General features: G+C 45.0%; 2 protein-coding genes across 3 annotated transcripts in view; one reads left to right on the top strand and one right to left on the bottom strand.

The window, feature by feature from the left end:
* The window catches only part of MRE11 (MRE11 homolog, double strand break repair nuclease), a 1,502,633-nt gene extending 1,489,155 nt beyond the window's left edge, over nt 1-13,478 (bottom strand). For both annotated transcript variants that reach the window (XM_069639266.1, XM_069639267.1), the window contains exon 1: nt 13,343-13,478. The gene's annotated coding sequence lies outside the window, so the exon portion shown is untranslated. The remainder of the gene's footprint in view (nt 1-13,342) is intronic.
* Nucleotides 13,479-13,619: 141 nt separating this feature from the next.
* The window catches only part of ANKRD49 (ankyrin repeat domain 49), a 46,605-nt gene continuing 41,977 nt past the window's right edge, over nt 13,620-18,247 (top strand). Inside the window, exon 1 of the mRNA XM_069639268.1 lies at nt 13,620-13,756. The gene's annotated coding sequence lies outside the window, so the exon portion shown is untranslated. The remainder of the gene's footprint in view (nt 13,757-18,247) is intronic.

Below are 18,247 nucleotides of genomic sequence, written 5' to 3'. Positions count from 1 at the left end.
ACTCGTCTAGTTGCTGGAGTGGGGCATGTTGGTATGTAGGTAGTGCTACAATTGGAGTGTCTGTGGAGTCAGTGGGGTCCTGGGTAACTGACTAGAAACCGTGGGCCCTATATTTATGCCATGGCACAGTAACATCTGATTTAGAAACACTTTGATTAACATGACATATAATGCATAACAAGGCATAATAGCTAGATAACGGCAGTTTTGCAGTGATGTAAGCAAATACCAACTGGGATGTTTCCAAATGGAAAAAGGTTGTCCTTAGATATTAGGTGGCCTGTTGAGCAAGATCTGGTAATACCGCCTGAAATCATTCTATATCCAACTTTAAATAACCACACTTGTCTACACACACAGCCCCTCCAACCCTAAAACAACAAAAGGTTACACAATGAAATGCACAACACCCTGAATACATGCGCCCATGCCAAATTTCCCTAATTAGCCCAGTAGCCCATCACATATACATCAACATAACTCTCCACAGTCCTTAAACACCACTGCGGCAGCCACCAAAATCACAGAAATTTACCTAGAGCACACACTAACCACTGCTCCACATAACTCACAAAATATATAAAACTAGATATCAGAGATATGCACATATCAACTTTGCAACAAAGTAACCTTATCCTGCACCTAGGTTTGTCCCATACCCCACCTCTTGCAGATCCTAAAACTGCAAACCATGAACATTGTAGACTTTATGCTATAGCAGACTGAATAACATAGCATAACGGGGCATAGGAAAGAGCCTCATTAATTCTCCCGTGGGGCGGTATTCTGGATAGCCCATGCCACAAAAGGGGAAGAAAATTAATATTGGCTCCGCTGAGGCAAGTCTTCTGTATTAGAAGAAATTACATTATTTTCCCGGGATCCCACAGGTTAACAGTGATTGTTAAAGCATTAAAGTTGGATTTTAAAGCATTCTACAGTTTAAGCACTTGAACACATACCTACTAATCTGCACCAGATCCAAATATTTACCTTTTGGTTTTCAAGACCTACGATATGGTCTTATAGAAAAGCGCTCTAAAGTTTCCCATGGCCATGCGTGAGAATGCCATCTAGTCCTGTTTTTGCTTGGAATTCCCATGCTTGCAGTTTTTCTTACCCATTTGAAACTTAGGAAAGCTACAAGTTCCAGAATCCAAAAGGAAAAAACAGGACTGGGCAATCTCACGCATGGTCACAGGAACCTTGACAGCTCTGATAATTTACTTGCAAAATACCCACCCTTTCCTGACACGAACACTTTCGCACACTGCGAAAGACGACGGACAAACACCAAAGCCATTTACCTGATATGTCCCAATACAAGGGTCAGGCAAAGTCAGTCAATTGACCAGCATCACACACACCTGACAGCCCTTTCCCTTCCCCACACAGATAAAGGTGGAACATGAGAGCACAATACGAGCAAGGCAGACCACACAACAACACAACTATCCAGACACAGCAGGTCAAGAGGAGAAGGAAGGCGGCGAGACCGGATAAGCTGACAAAGAGAGAAGCGACCTTGCCCTTTCCAACCCGGGACCGCAAAACCTCTGCAGAAGGAATCGTAAGACCGCAAACAATAGTCCAAGTGTGTTGCAGCAGATGTCAACGGTACACGGAGTGTGTCAATGCTGATAAGCAGGACAGAGGGAGGTGCCTGCTACCATGGTACCGGCCTTGACTCCTGATACGAAGAAAACCAAGCAGTTCATCACAGCCGGTGAGTCACAGGGAGAAGCGATAAAGAAACCTGTGTTGAACAAAAGTAGCAAACGACTGATTTCGGAAAGCATAAAGAACTGTTAATGTGAAAGGGAAAAGCCAACTGCAGATGAGCCAGACACCACGTGGGTGCTCGCTTGAGAAACTCTGGCTGATTACCAGATTGTCTAAGCTACTGTTACCAAAAGGCCTTGGGACAAGTGAGAAAAGGGTCAAAGTGGTCCTACGGGGGTCTAGTAAAATCCTCTGCACAGTCGAAAGTCTTTGACCGGCAGATGATCGTAAAGCTGATGGAAGTGAATGCCACAATGTAAGAAAAGTGGAAAGAACAATGCATTGACAAGAGTGAACCCGGCAGAGGGTTGTCCACATTGAACTGTTTAAGACATTAAGATTTGTGAATATCACAAAGAAGATTGTGTGGAAAGCGGTCATGTACCCGACGGAGAGAAGCAAACATTCGAGAAGGGTCTGAACCCAGAAGAGGGGGATCCAGGTGTGAAAAGGCTTCACACAAACTACCGTTGCAAAGGAACTTTTTGTTGTTATTTTGAACACATCAGGTCCTCGAAAGCAAGAGACGTTTTACAGAGAAAGAGACCTGGCCCTCGACGGTCCTGATAATTGAGAACAGAACTGTCTTCTCATGCTGGGAGAGCTCTAGCGTGTGCTGTGCTCCAGAGTCCCGCCTTTTCCCGTGCTCAAAACGTGGGGAAGGGAGACCACGATTACCGCATCCTGAATTATTTATGAACACTTCTTTTCTTTCTTGTGAGCACTATCCCGCACTCTTTGGTATTTAGAGCAAGGATTGGCGATAGGTTTTTCTTATTATAGGCCCTTTTATTTGACAAGACGACACTAGGAGTGCCTTATTTTGATTTGATGGTCGTAGATTGCTCCCATCTTAGATTTAGGTTTAGATTAGGCGTTTTTCCACCCCACCTATCCAGTTTAATAAACAACCTTGAACTGTGATCACTTGTGTCCATCTATTCTTGATACCGTGCCTCCTTACAAGAAAGCATACTCACAATGTTTCAATTCTTAGAGAAACATGTTCAACCAAACTAATGTTGTTTTAGGTATAGTATCCACGTGCTGACTGGCAAGCTAGAAGTCCCAAAATGCAAAATAATGCAAGCCTGAAAAATCGTTTTTTAACACCACTGCTAATACTCTGAGAATCATACAAAAAAGGAGTGGTAACATCATTTGGATACAGATCACCTTTGTGACAAACTCCCAGCTTGCTGTTAGCATTTGCTATCTATACAAGGGAATCTCTTTTTTGCATGTCAATCACAGACATGACAATTTAAAGGGGGCGTTATCGTCTTTTGCTTATTTATTTAGTCATTAGAGCACCCAGCCCGAGGGCATCGAGGCGCTGTTCTATCCTGCAGCCTTTGTCCCCAAGCCTCGCATATCCTGTAACTGCTGCACCCTGATACCCCCAGGTCTGGTGAGCATTACAAAGTTACACAGTTAAACATGGGTCTGGACTTCATCTCGACACAATTATTGCAAAGGATAACATAGTAGTGTATGGTTACAAAGTCGCACAAACTTGCGGCGGTCATAGTAGGACAAGAGGTCAGTAATGGCGTGTAACTCGGCTAGTTGCTAAGCATATGGTATGCTACTTGATGTCTGGATTTAGTTGCTAGTCTCCTGTGTAAATAGCCAAGTTTTCAGATATTTTCGGAAGGCCCAGAAAGTCTTCTGAACCTTAGTTTGGCTGGTAGGGTGTTCCAATGTTTCCAGCTATTTTTTGGGAAGCTGCTACCTCCCGCTTTCTGTAAATTGAATCTCGGGGTGGAGAGCAGGTTCAGGCTGGCTGAGCGTGTGGGCCTGTTGGTATGGTGTCTAGAGATTTTGTCTGTCAGGTTAGAGGGAGCTGACTTCTGTAGGTATTTATGTGTCAGGGTTAGAGTTTTTAAAATGATCCGTTCTTGAACAGGTAACCAGTGAGCGTTCCTTCTTGTCGAGGAGATGTGCACGTTTTTCAGAATGTTTAAAGATGCTCTCCAGGTGTTATTTTGTATCATCTGAAGTTTTTTCCAAATTGTGATTATTGGTGCTGGCGTAAAAGGCATTGCAATAGTCCCATCTGGACAAGACGAGTGCTCTAGCTAGGGTGATGCAACCGTCGGGGGATAAAAATGGTTTGCAAGCGTTGATTAGCTTGGAGGTGTAGGCTGCTGCAGAAGCTGTGGCATTAACTTGTTTAGTTAAGGTAAAAGCTGAGTCTAGGTAGAAACCTAAGGTTTTTACTGCCTTGGAAACCTTTATGGTATTGCCGTCAATATTGAAGGATTTAAATGCGTTGTCAAGCTTGTTGAGACGCAATTGAGACCCTACAAGGAGAAGTTCTGTCTTTTCATCATTAAGACAGAGGCCATGGTGGGCCATCCAGATTTGTATTGTTTGATAAATGAAGTTGAGAGAGGCCGAATTGATGGCATGAGACCCAGTGATGGAAATGAGGTTTTGGGTGTCATCTGCATAGTTAGTATAGGTGAAACCCAGGTTGTCAAGCCTGTGAAAAAGGGTTTTAGTAAAGATATTATAGAGTGTCGGTGAGACACAGGGCCCTTGTGGTACACCGCAGGTGACCTCTGTGGGATACATTTACCCACTCAGCAGTACTTCCCCACATCACCAAGCTGCACTTTAGCAGAACCAGCAAAATGGCTGTGCTGGCTCCTTTGAGCACCACTGCCTTGCATCAAAACTGCGTTTTGCAGCTACAAAAGGAGGGCTGCACTGTTTTGCCAAGCACCATTGGGCAAGTTTGCACAGGGATCACCCCAAGAAAGGCCGCCAGGGTTTGTTCTTGTGTGTACCAAAGAAGCGAAGTGAAAAGTTGCACTGCTTTGCTGCTAGCCCAGGGTTTCGCTTGGAAAAAGGGAAATATTTTACATTTAAAATGATGCCGCTCTGATGCTCTTTTCACCTGTTCTACATTACTCTTCTTTTATCACTAAGGCCCTGCCATGCCCAGCAGGACAGAGCAGTATTCCTGAATGGCAGGCTGTGTCAGACCAAATATGGGAAATCAAAAGAAACTTAATTTCAGCTGCACAGAAAAACACTTGACTTTTGGGCTACAAAATGTCAAACCAACACTGCTTCAAAAGAGGCCCTGGCTCTCTGGGCCTATGTCAATTTCACTGGATCTGCATCTTAAACAGATAGTTGTATGAGAGAAACTGACTAGGGCTGCAAAACCATATGGGAAATTAAAATGGAAGAGCAAACCTTTTGAAAGGGACATATCAGCAGGCTTCACCACATGTTTGCAAAATAAGAAAATGACCTGTTTTAAAAGTGTATGTTGGATAAGGCCCTGTCCTGGCCTAGCAATGTAAAGGGTTTTTTGCTGGGAAACATATATGGGATGTTTTATTTCAATAGGCTTGCTTCTGATTCAGTACAAAATAAAATAAAGAATTAAATGCATTGGTTTGACTGAGGGAGCTCCAGAACAGGTTTTTCTGCTGGCTAAATGGAGGCCTTCCCCCAAAAGAAGCCACACTAGATTCTGGGACACCTACCTGTTAACTGCTTGCTATATTTGAAAACTTTGAATTCAAGACAAAGAAATGTCACATGCTCGTCGGGCCTTTGTCTGGGCTTCAGCTTCAGACAATAGATCTGGGACACCCATGTGTGAAGTGGAGGAAGTGGCAATAAACATTCAATCAAACTGGGAAACCCCCATGGCCACCCTGGGCTGAAACTGACAGTTGGTGGTAGCTGAAGAAAAAAATTGTCCCAGCTGAAGGACAAAGGCTGACCGGCTGTCTCAAAATACTATTTTATTAATAAACTTTTAAGACTTTTATCTCTGCAACAGGACTTGCAGGAATGTAAAAAGTTAACAGATTAAATGTAATTTTATTTTTGTGGCTTTTAAACAAGATGTGGTAGCCTTCACTGCCATATTGGGAACAGAAATGGCAGAGAATTGGATATTTTGAGAAAAGTGTACATGATGCCACTGTGAAATTCAATACTTACATGCCTTTTGATAATCTATACCCATGTATAAAGTTATAGAATTTTAGGTGGAATATTTATCACTGAAAATGACGAAAGATTATTAGACGGACGAAACAAAGTCTTACAAACTAAAGAGTTGGACTGTCATGCTCTGCGTGAAATATGTAATCTGCCTAGATAATTTGTAAAAAAAGACACAATTGCGTAAATGTGTGAGTTATGTGAAGAATGATTTTAGCAAAAGTAACTGTGGGATGATCCCATGCATTGTAAAGCCACATCATAAAGCTGATTTCATGTCCCTAGGAATCCAACCAGCTGACAGCAAGTCGGTAACAATCACCCCTGACCAATCCAGTTGTTTAGTGGTGTGCCCAGCTAAGCCTGCCCCACCATGTAATCCTATGATGTCACTATGCCTTATACATAAGGGAGGCCGACAGAACTCTGGACACACACACTCTCCTGAATTTCCAGCGCCTGCGTATCCTGATATTCTACATCCATCTTGCCAGATTCCAGAATCCACTGCAAGGCCAAAGCATAGCTGAACCTATCCAGCAAGGCCTTCACCCAGAAATCCGACTAAAAACCCCAATAAAAAAGGGAAAAAGCTGTGGTAACCTTTTAGGGAGCATCCTGTGACCAGAACAGCTTTTTTCCCCACTAACTGCATGCCCGCTGACCCCTGCCATCCAGCTGTACTTGCTATCCAGTGACCAGACAGGCCCAGCTGTTGTTCTGCTAGGAGAGTCTGCCGCTACCTGGTGCCCCAAGCCTTTGAGTCCAGAACCCGGATGACTGTTCCTAATCCCAAATCCAAGAGCGGATTGTGAGTATTTCCTCATCCCATAACAACACATAGCCTACCCCATTTTGATACTTGCCTCATTACAACCCTGGCGGAATGAGTTGAACAGCGCCGGTATAGCTGCCGGGGCCGTTAAACCCATTCCACCCTATTACGAGGTCCCCTTGCACAACCCGCTCTGGACTCCTTTGCGGGTCCCGCGAGGGGACCAGGGAGATAACAACGGGTCAGTTGTTAGCTCCCTCCCCATTCCCATTGAGCCCTATGGCGGCTCAATGGGAATGGGGATGGCCCCGGGTCCGGTTCCCTGAATGGGGAAATACCGGGCCCTCCAAAGTCAGAATGGCCCGGTATTTCCCCATTCAGGGACCACGGACCCGGACCCGAGTTTGGAGGCAGCCATGCCCTTATTAAGGGCATGCCTGCCTACAAACTCGCAATGAGGCCCTATCTTTGTTCTACTCTCTACGTAATCCTATCCATACCCTGCTGGTAACTTGTCCAAAAATGTTAGAATTCTCTGTGCACCCTGTCCTTGTTTTTCTAGTGTTAGCGCAATTCTTTCATTCACCCCATCTTGTAACTCCTTAGCAATATTTGGAATAATTCCCACATAGATCTGGACACGGGGTGAAAGGGTTAAGTTGCAAATTAACCTTGGATCGTACCATGTCTTTAACAATCTAGTCTTAATAATCTAGTTTAAGTAGAGCTTGTCCTTTCTATTTCCACTATTTTTCCTCTCTTTAACGGCTTTATTTTACCAAAACTGAATCTCCTTTTATCTTGCAAATATCATCCAGTTCTTCAACTATAGCCATCCTTTCACTTCTATATTGTCCCTGTGATATTCCTCTATCCCACAGACCAAAAACCGCATTCCACCCGTTTTTCTGACAAAACGTTTTTGACATTTAAAACTGTGAAGTAGAAAAATGCAACTTTCCAACGTGTTATTCGGCTGCATCGTGTTCTTACTATGACCTCCCTGATACTGTGATCAAACGTATGTACCTCCCTGATACTGTGAACATATGTACCTCATTATTTAACCAAACATTTAATGAATTATCTGTCAAAATCCAAGTGTCATTTCTAGCAATTGCAAAGGGTTTTTGCCTCTGATTTTGTGAAGGAAGGTCGGATTTCGATTCCGTTTGCTGCCTAATATTCCTGACTCCTTGCTGCTTCCTTCTATCCACTCAGAATTTGATTAATTGTGGGTTGAGGGAACATTGCATGGGAAACCTTAACTTGGGTGCTATCTATCCTAATTGAAAAAGTGCTCCTATTCATTTGTGCTTTGGAGATGTTCTTGTAGAAGGTTAACCAAGTGTATTTCAGTGGTTTACATTGTAATTATCACCAGATTGGTGATTGCGGCCCAATATTAAAATGTGTGTGATTTCTTTGAATTTTAAAAATAAATAAATATTGCATTCCCACCAACCGGCCTGGTTCATGGTCCATTGTGACCTGGGATATTTGTAAAAAGAGGTGTGAGACGGGTTGTGTGCCATCTCAATTTGAATTTGTAGAAAATGAAGAGAAAGCATTCCAATTGCGCTCTACATCCAAGGCTAGGGGCAAAGGTCCTGGTGCGGTGTGTGTCGCCCGATTGAAATCCTGAACACCTGGCTGGGTTGTGCTGCTGCACTGGGTGAGAATACTCTCATTGTTCTGTCTGTTAGAAAGGATTGTATCCACTTGATGGATTTGGGCGAGAAGTGGGCAGCTGATGAGAGGCAATTGCAGAGAATTTGATGATTGACTAGGTCGATCGCTGCGGAGAGGTCGAGTAGAAGGAGCATGGCTAGTTTACCTTTATCTTTGGACTCGTCCAATTGTATTTTAAGATCCAAAAGTGCCGTTTCTGTCCGGTGTCTAGGGCGGAAGCTTGATTGTGCAAGGCTAAGGAGGTTGTTGGCTTCTAGGTAGTTTTGGATCTGGAGATACGCAACTCTATCTAGAATCTTGAGTAGGAATGGCACAGTAGTTATCGGGCGTTAGTTAGTGGGTATGTTAGGGTTGAGAGTTTTTTTTTTTTTTTAAATAAGGGTTGTACCGAGGCATTTTTGGAGATTCGTTGGGACGGTACCGCTTTGAAACGAGGGGTTGATGAGACTTGTGATGGAAGGGGGAGAGCTCAGAAGCGCAGTCTTTGATAACAGCCGCAGGGCATGGGTCCCCATTGGCACTTTAATGTTTTAAGACTGGTGATGATTTTTAGGACTTCCGAATTGGAGAACGTTGTGAATTCGAATTGTGTGACCTTGTTATTCACAGTGTGGGTCAAAGTAGATGGTTGAGGTAGTTGATCAGGTTTAATCGTGTTTCAATTTCCGATTGTAGGAGGGCTATTTCATCGGAGAGGGATTTTGGATGTCAGCGCACTAGTTTGCGTCTTTGTTGCAGACTTCTGTTGGTGGTACTGGGGATTCTAATTCTCCGAGTATAGCAAAGAGCTCCTTCCTTTGTTTGTGATTCAGCGTTGGTTATTCTGTCGTTGTAGGAGGCCATTTTTGCTGGTATGATAGCTTGTTTGTAATTAGTAGCTGCCTTTGCAAATTTTGCTTTGTTAAGATCATTTGGTGATTTCTTCCAGTCCGACTCCACTAGTCTCTTGGAGCTGCGCAAGATTTTCAGATTCGGTGTGTACCACGAGTTAAGGTGGGCTGTTGGTTTAGCTTTACACATGGATAGCGGGGCTACTCTGTCTATTGCGGCAAGGACAGGTTTGTTGTATAGATCGACCATGATGGAGGGGTAGTTGGTTGCTATGTCCTGGTGGGCCAAGATGGGGCTGAGTAGTGGTAGGATATTGTCTGCTGTGATGTTGCGTTTGTTTCTTGATAGGGCAACAAGTGCGACCTAGGGGAGGTTGTTAGAGACTGAGTACTTAATTATACTGAAGGTGATAACATGATGGTCTGACCAAGGACAGTGGGAGTTTGCGGTAATGTTAGTCTTGCAATTAAGGTCCGCAATCCAGTCCAATGTTCGACCTTTGGTATGAGTGGGGTTCAGGATCCTATGCGAAGCCTAGTGCCGAGATAGTGTTGGCAAGGGGTGATGCATTGGTATCCTTAGGATCATTCGGTCCTAGATTAAAATCACCCAGGAGCATGGTTTGTGAGCTAGGCCTTGTGTTGGACGCTAGGCCTTATGTTTGGGCATTTGACACTGATGGGACCTTTTTTGGACAGGTACAAATCTGTGAGGGGTACTTCATTTGTAAAGGTCCCATCAGTGCTAAATGTATAAACATATGCAAAAAGAAGAGAGCATTCAGATTGGGATTGCGAACCGAGGATAGCACAGGGGCAACGCTCTGGTCTTGGAAGCAAGACCACGAAGAGCAACAGAGGTTCGAATCACGGGTCCACACTTAGAAACCGAACTCAGGTACGGTGTTAGGCGCGTTATAAAAAAACTAATAAATAATTGTGCAGCCCTTTCCAGGACGCTCGCTTGGCCGTGTGTAATGGGCTTGGTTGTTTTGTCAGCAAGCCCAATTACACTCCCACTTTTGATCAAACAAGCGGACAAAAAGGGTGACAAGCAACCTCAACATATAAGTGACTTTGGAAAAAAACAAGCCCAAAATCGCTTACAATAAGCACACTTGGCAACACTGCAGGCAGCACTGCAGAGACAAAAGCCAGGGTAGGGGGGCACAGGATTTCAGAGGAGCGGCCCATACCCTCCCTGGCACCACCCTAGCGACAGCACTACTTCCAATCCACCAGGAACAATACGCACCCCCTACTGAAGCGATAGTCACAAATAGAACGCACCTCGTATTCCACATAGCCACCGTGAGTCACTTGAGAGGGAGAGGGTGTTTCTTTCGCACTGCGTCGATGAACCTAGGCCTTGAGTATTGATGCATGAAACAGAGGATGAATGGGATGCCAACTGCAGGCCGGCGAAGTTTGGATGTCACTGGGTTTATCACCTTGTCAATAAAGAATGGAACTGCCTATGTTGAGGCCAATTTAAAGGGACGTCAATGGGCGAGGTAAATGTTTGGTGACTATAAACACTTTAATCGCCAGGATGAAATGGTGGCACAGCAGAACTCTTACGATTGGCAAAATGAGTGATCTTGCATTGCACGTCCCTCAGGTTTTGAACAGCTAGTTATTGAGTCAATTGTAGATGACAAAGAAGTGTGTTCAAGACCGGAACAGGCAGATTTGCAGGAATGGATAGAGGAAAGGCCTTTGGATGGTGTCCAAAAACGAAGAAAGAAGGGTGCATTAGTTGACTGTTGTTGCTAAATTCAGCCAAAGACAGCATCCTTTCCCAGTTGTCATAGGCAGCAGGAGCAAAACAGTGCAAATACTGTTTGAGGGATTGATTTAAGCCTTCAGTTTGTCCATTTGTGTACGGGTGATATCCTGAGGTCAATGCTCATTTAATTTCTAGGGTTTTGCAAAGGTGGTTCCACAATTGGGACATATACTGGGGGCCTCGATCAGAAATAATCTTTTCCGGCAGCCAATGTATGCGAAATACATCCAGTAAAATATACTTCTGTCATTTCACTGGCGGAGGGTTTCCTTCGGCAGAGCAGAGAAATGGGACATTTTGGTATAGTAATCCAGTCACCATAATGACCATATAGCCATAGGACGGAAGCAAGTCCACAATAAAAATTGGTGGATATCATTTTAGGGATCTGTGGGCACGAGAATGCATTCCAACCTACCATAAGGATGGCGACATGGTATCTTAGTCCCACACAAGAAGAGACGTAATCCTTGGTATCATGTCATAGTAGACACTGTGGTGAAGGCGGCGGATCGACACAGAAGGTAAGTTAAAACCTGTATTCCAATAACACCAGCGGTCTTCAGTGCCTCCTCCTTCCAACCGTTTGCTTCACTCAACTCATCACATTCTTCCTTCTACATTCTTTTACGTCACACACACACACACCACGTTCAAAGAATTGCACTGAAGACACAAAGCCTGAGAAACAAAAAGGTATAAAACTAAATAATAATCAATACCCCCGCAGAGGCCACAAGAATTCAGGAAGGGATTTGCCACCCTCCAGACAGGGCAGCAGAACCACAGGCCTCTGAAGTGCAAGGCCTCTTGGAGGCCATCCTTTTAACAGAGCTGAGAAAACACCAACCAAACATTATGATTTTTATCCCACATCCCAAATGTTACTCTGACAGACAGAGGTTCTTCTAAGTCTCCCAGGGACGCATATGGGCCTTTCAACATTTTCACCATGTTGGCACTCTTATCTCACAGCAACATGGTATTTTAATATAGGAAATTAAATGTGTGCTTTGCACTGCACACATTACAGGTTACGTTTGCTGGCACCTTCAGGCCATCACCTCCCTCAGACCTCTAGCAGTATCCAGCAACCTTCATCTTATCACCTTGTTGCATTTTTACTCTGGTTTTCTCTACATTATAACCCTAATGTCAAACAATTATTACTAACTTTTCAGTGGGCATTTATTGTTTCAGCTCCCCGCTGGCTGCCTGTCAATGATAATCTGCAGCTACCAAGCCCCTCGCTGCATTCTTTGGACTCCATTATAATTTATGCACCCCAAGAGTGCTTTGGACTGTTGTTTCCAGCTGTAGGTAAGGGGGCTCCAAAACATCTTTTTGAAATAGGCCCCCCACCAGCCCAGACACATTTTTCTTTGTATTCACTTATCATAACCCTCTGACCCTTGGTTTTACTCTAATTTAATGATGTCTTATCCATATAGTACTTTACATAGAACATATTTACATTTTTATTTATTTAACTTTTTTTTTTTTAAGCGCTCACACAACCGCGGGCATTGAGGTGCTGTTACAGGAATTGTTTGTGTTTTAGTTGCGTAAATGTTTTTGTCTTAGTTGCGTATTTATAACGCGCTTAAACACCCAGAGGTTTCTAAGCGCGGACCCGGGATCGAACCTGTGTTGCTTCGTGTCATCTTGCTTCCAAGGTGTGCACGTTGCTGCTGAGCTATCCTCCCGGGACAACATTGAACCACAGAACCACAGAATATCACCCAACTGATGTTGGTACTCGTTTAGAAACCTTGGAAAGATGAAAGACTGAGTTGGCCATGCCAGGATTCGAACCTACAACCTGCAGATCATGCACGGATCACAGCAGCGAGCGCTCAACACCATGAGCTATCTTACCAGCAAGCACTGATCAAAACTCTGGAATGGTTTAATGTTTGGCAAAGGTTTCCATTCTCAGCAGGCAAGCCTGTGCTTCAGATCAAATCACAACTCATCAGTGTTGACCGGAACCTCATTGTTTGCTATGGCTGTGGCTTAAATGGCCATGTATTTGGCCTACTTCACACCCTTCTTTTGGGAAGATTTTGTGTCGTTAACTTTCTTGATTTCAAATTGTCATTCTGATATACTGTACCTTTTGGACATGGACACCATTATGGGTGAATTTAACAAACAGCAACTGTATGTGAAAACACACTTGCAGGGAAAGGTTACCTATGATAGTAATTTCAATAAAGTGTACGTTGCTAGGTTTTCCAGCATTAGCGTTACGGATTCGGGAATTGCAAAATAAATAAAAAGAAATCTCGCCCCGTACTGAAAATCAAAAGTCGGTACCAATGACCAGAGCTCGAACGAGTCAACGGGGCGAATGTGTGCTATTAATACTGCAGTCCCTACCATCCTCAGAGTTTCAGCCCATCCACTCGTGAGGAAGAAGCAACCCACGTGAAGTAAGACACCAACCCTGATCTTTTCCCATTTCAAACACTACCTCAGGCAGGCACGTGTCCTCACCGTGAAACCTGGCTCCTGGCTGATTTAAAGTTGCTGCTTTTCGCCTTTTTCTCTGAGCCCAATCCAAGCTCGTAGTCCACTGGCTCCAGACGCCTCCTTTCGACAGCTGAGTGCTCGGCACACGATCCGGAACCGCTCCAGCGCCTGCTTTTCCCGCTTGCAAATCATAAGAGCTAGAGCTACCATTAGCCCCAGCGCAGGACGTTCACATGTAAGCCGTCAGGGACGTGTCGGTCACGTGATGTAAATATCTCTTGTAATGTCCTTTCCTTAAATAGGAAATAGTCAGCGCAGGGTCGCTTGCTTGGGGAGATTTTAGAATCCAATTCTGAAGCTAAGCTGTCTAGGGATAGCACCCTGCGCGCCTGGAGAGGACGTTGGCGAGCGATTCACCGCGCAAAGCCTGACATTCGGGTGAGTGCCTGTAGGAGAGATGGTCAAATCAGAAATGGCACAAAGACCGGGATAGCCTATTTAACACAGCTATGGGGTCCCCTGCCCCCTTACAGCAGCTCAGACGGCGTTGCCTTGAACGGTGGCATCAGCCGCTTTTCTCTGTTGTTTGCAGAAGTGCTGCAAGCCCCGAGGAGCTGCTGCACAGCACGGTAATATGACGCTAATTCTTTTTAGTTTTGAGCATTAGCGGTAGCGCTGAAAGCGCTGCAGACAGGTCAAAACTATTATCATTGGAAGTGAAGGTGGGAGGGAGATGACATCGGAGGAGGTACACCGTGTCTTAGGAGGTGCACAGTGCCTATTGTTGTTTTTGTATTTACCCACCCATTTATTGCCTATGGTCATTCCACCCACTACTTGCATTACAAATGCCATAGCGGGGGAATCCCATTGCCGCATCTCCCCCCTCCTCCCTTGACCCGTACAGCCTGCCCTGCTCCAGCACCAGCCAGCATCAGCCAGTAATTCAAAACCACCTGAAAGAACACGCCAGACAATTGTGTAAAGGTTGGAAGTGTTAATGCTACAGCAGCTTTATTTGTATAAAGTCTTGGAGTTATCTTACAGGCGATCCGTAATTCACTACACCTCAGGTTTTCTACGCTGTGTGAGGCTACCTAGGTATGCATCCCTTGTACACCCCCCCTGCACCCCTCCCCCGCCGTCCGCGTCCGTTGGACGCCTCCGGTTGAGCCCGGCCCTTGCTATCAACTTCTCTCTACCCATGGCCATTCAATATGTTCCCTTGTTTCACACTTCTTGACATTTTCAGTTCCCATAGCATTATGGCATGTCCAACCGTGAATTCAAACCCAATGGCAATCTGGGCCCCATCTACTAAACGTCTTCCTATGCATCGTACTCTGCAACAACAATAAAACAAACCGCCGCGTCCTGAATTTCCTGCTTCACCCACCCGGAGCACAGCCTGGTGTTCGTTCTCCCACGGAAGACATGCAGAATTACTCAACATAAGATAGTGTTGCTTTCGAGATAAATAGGTAATTATACCATCTGTTTCTTTCTGCCCTCGGAGGCATTCGAAACTACTTGACAAGCATGAGGGGCCCCATTTCTGGTTTGCTCGTGCTCGAGACGCTTTGCCTGTAAGAACAACAATGTTCAGAATGCCCTGAATATAGCTATGCCAACAGACCCCGCCATTTCCGGCACTCTTTGCTGCAGGGTCCCAATTTGGTACTCCTCCCCCCAACAATGCATCGGTGACCCGACAACGGCTTGGATTCACTGGAACTGCGACTGCTTCCTAGTTAATGCGAGCACTTCTGACAACGCGCCTGCCCAATTCCAATTATACCTACCGGTCGTCTAAACCCGACACATGATACTTGCCACCGCCTTCTAATTATCCACCACGTTCATGCTACCTCATGCCCTGATCCTCCCCCTGTGCGTCGGGCCGACACCTACCTCATCTGGCCTCCAACCCCCTCTTCCCCCATCTGCCCTGTCGCATCCACCCCACTCCCAGGCATTGTGCTCGCTCAACCCCATACCGTGCACTTCATGATTTCGTGCTCCCACATTTTTGTTGCTTCCAATCACCCGACCCCATATGCACACTGGTCAGTGTTAGGCATTGGCGGGTGTGACATCCCGCAAACTCTAGCTAGATGCCCATCGCGAACCACGATGCCCTGCCAATAATGCCCCTCACCAAATTCCCTTCACTCCCCTGCGCCTATTTCCTCCGCCATAATCCCCCCACTAATCACGGTGGCTCTGTGCCTGCCCATGTGCGCTCGGCCTCGCTTGCGGCTTTGAAGAGATTCCGTGCCCCAGACCGCAGGACTATCCTTTTGAGCCTGCATGATCCCCCTCATTTGGATTCCCCTGCTTGCCAGGTCGCACCACAACATGCTTTCAATACTACCTTCCTGCGCCCTGTAACTATTGTCCTGTATACTACCGCGCGGCAGCCTGGCGACCTTGTATGCCTTCCCGACCATACGGCCCGACCCAATGCGCACATTGTCTATCCGTCACAACCCAACATGCCGAGACGCCCAACACGCTACCACTCGCTCCAAACCCTCGCCACTAATCATAGAGCGTACCTTTATCTGCAATTCAATTCCGACTCGACCACTCCTTATCCACGCCAACCACGACACCAACAATTGCAACCTAGATCCTTCCTTCTGGAACACTGCTACTCCTCCAACGGGAACGCTGGACACTCCTTCCGCCTGGAACTGTAACACCCCGAACTCCATTCCGCTGCCAAAACGTGCTCCAAAACCAAAATGCGTTCTCGGGCGGGGCCAGGTGCCGAGGGATAGAGAGTGTGTTGGCTATGCCCCGACCCTTTATAGGGCCTCCCTCTCCCTCGGTTCCCTGCCCCGCCCTGCCCTTCTTCCGGCGACCTTCCAAGTTTCATCCGGGAACGGGCTTTCCCCCCTGTTTCAGGAGCCCGTCCCCCTGATAACCGAGGAGGGGTAGGAGGTTGGCTCGGCAACCCCCACGAAGGGGCGGCGCCCGCCATGCCTCCTACGTCGGCGCGTTCGCCCGCCATATCATAAGTGTTTCAAGGTGCGACGTGCAAAGGAAGGGGGAACAGAGGGAGGACAGAGACAACAATCTTACTAGTCACTTAGTTCTTTGGAAACAATGGTGAAGTTGGTTACTGTATCTAAGGCTTTTTTTGACATAAAGGTATAATCGATGATGCTTTCTGTCTTTTCCAGGTGGGACGAGGAGGAAAACCCCCCCCTCACCACACCCATTTAACATTATCATGTTACGATCCTTCATAGTTCTTGGCCATTTCTCTGCTAGCTTAGGAGCTTTCTGCCACTTATCATGCAGTGCATATTTAAATAACCAGCTATAAGTGTCATGGTTATTGTCAGATCTAAATCAATATCATCCAGCAGATTTGTAATTAGATTTAAAATGGTGTCATCTGGAATGACTACAGAATTCCACTATACGTTTATAATGGTCATAATGGTTTTAGCATTTTTGATTTCATATCTCATTAATTGTGGACCTGGGTGAGGGTTTTTCCACTGAATCAATTCACCGGGAGAGGTCATTTTTAATGCACCTAACCATCCCATCATGGGTCTTCCTTTGGGCTGCTTTGCTGCAGGAATGCAGCATACCGGGTGATTCGGCCATACTGGTTCCGTAGTTAGCCAGGTCTCCTGTAATAACACCAAATCCTAGCTATTTAATAAATTGAGATGTTCCGGCTGCATCAAATGCATGTAGCTTCTAGTATTCCAGAAGGCAATTTTCAATACTGAGTCCTTTTCTTGAATCGTATGCTAATCCCGAGTCCGGTGAATGGTATCAGTCATGGCTTTTTGTAGCCGTGCCCATTTCGCTGGCTGACCAACTAGAGATTTAGGTCTCTCGTCTTTAAAATAAACTTCTCTTCGTAAGCTGCCAATTTGACTGTGGCAGTTTATCAAGAGATTCCCACAATCAGTCTCTGAGCATTTTCGCTCTTTTCCTCTATTGTCATTACCTATATATTGCTTGGATTGTGTTTTATCATTCTGTCTTTGTTTTTCAATTTGTATCTCAAAACCTTTCTCACATATTGTTTCTCTCTCTCTCTGCCCATAACAATTGTCTAACTATTAACGATGGCACACAGATACTCGCAGTGTCCATTCTTTTGCTTCTAGCTATTGTAACAGTATCTATATCCCTTGATATTATTGCTTTCAACGGCGCAATAGTATAGAGTACCGTTAGTAAGGTGGATCTTTTGGGGTATGGATCGCCATGTCTCCTGTCTGTCATTAATATCACAAAACGATTGCCTGTCTGCAAGTTTCCTTCATGTTGAGACTCAGATGCCCTTGGTTGAGAATTCTTTTTGTGTAATTCTGTTTGCTTTTGGGGTGCAGACCTGGTAATTTTACTGAACGTTCGATGTTATCTCTCGGTTTTCTGTTCACCAGGAGCTTAGCCCTTTTCTGCTCCATTGTATTAAACTGTGTCATTCATTGCATTTTTCGGGTTAATTAGATCTAAACACTGTGCAGGATCTTTCTCATGTGTGATATTCTCTAATTCAGATGTTATAGAGTGCGTTTTAAAATTCATTAACACACTCATATTTTCATCATGCTCGGACTCTACTGTTGCACACATGAGTTCTTCCTCTACACATAGATTTTTGATGGATTCTGGCTTTTTAGTTCTAAAAGACTTTGTGTTTTTTTTATCTCACTTCTTTGATTTTTAAAACATTTTTTAATTAAATTGGGTCACCATTAGGGCTTTTCAAAATGTCAGTTTCCCTGTTATTTGATTGGTGCTCTTGAGAGCAGCTTGATTCTTTGTTAATTTTTTTATCTGTCTGCCTATTACTTTTGTTATATATTTATATATTATTATTATTTTTTCTTTTTCTTTTTTTTCTTTAGTATCTTTTTCGGTCTTTTGGGGGTTGAATAGTTCATATATTGG

This window comes from Ambystoma mexicanum, chromosome 7q (genome assembly GCF_040938575.1).
Source record: "Ambystoma mexicanum isolate Mex_15411 chromosome 7q, UKY_AmexF1_1, whole genome shotgun sequence".
Classification (NCBI taxonomy): Eukaryota; Metazoa; Chordata; class Amphibia; order Caudata; family Ambystomatidae; genus Ambystoma; species Ambystoma mexicanum.
Note: the sequence above shows the minus strand (reverse complement) of the source record. Positions and strands in the feature narration are given on the sequence as shown.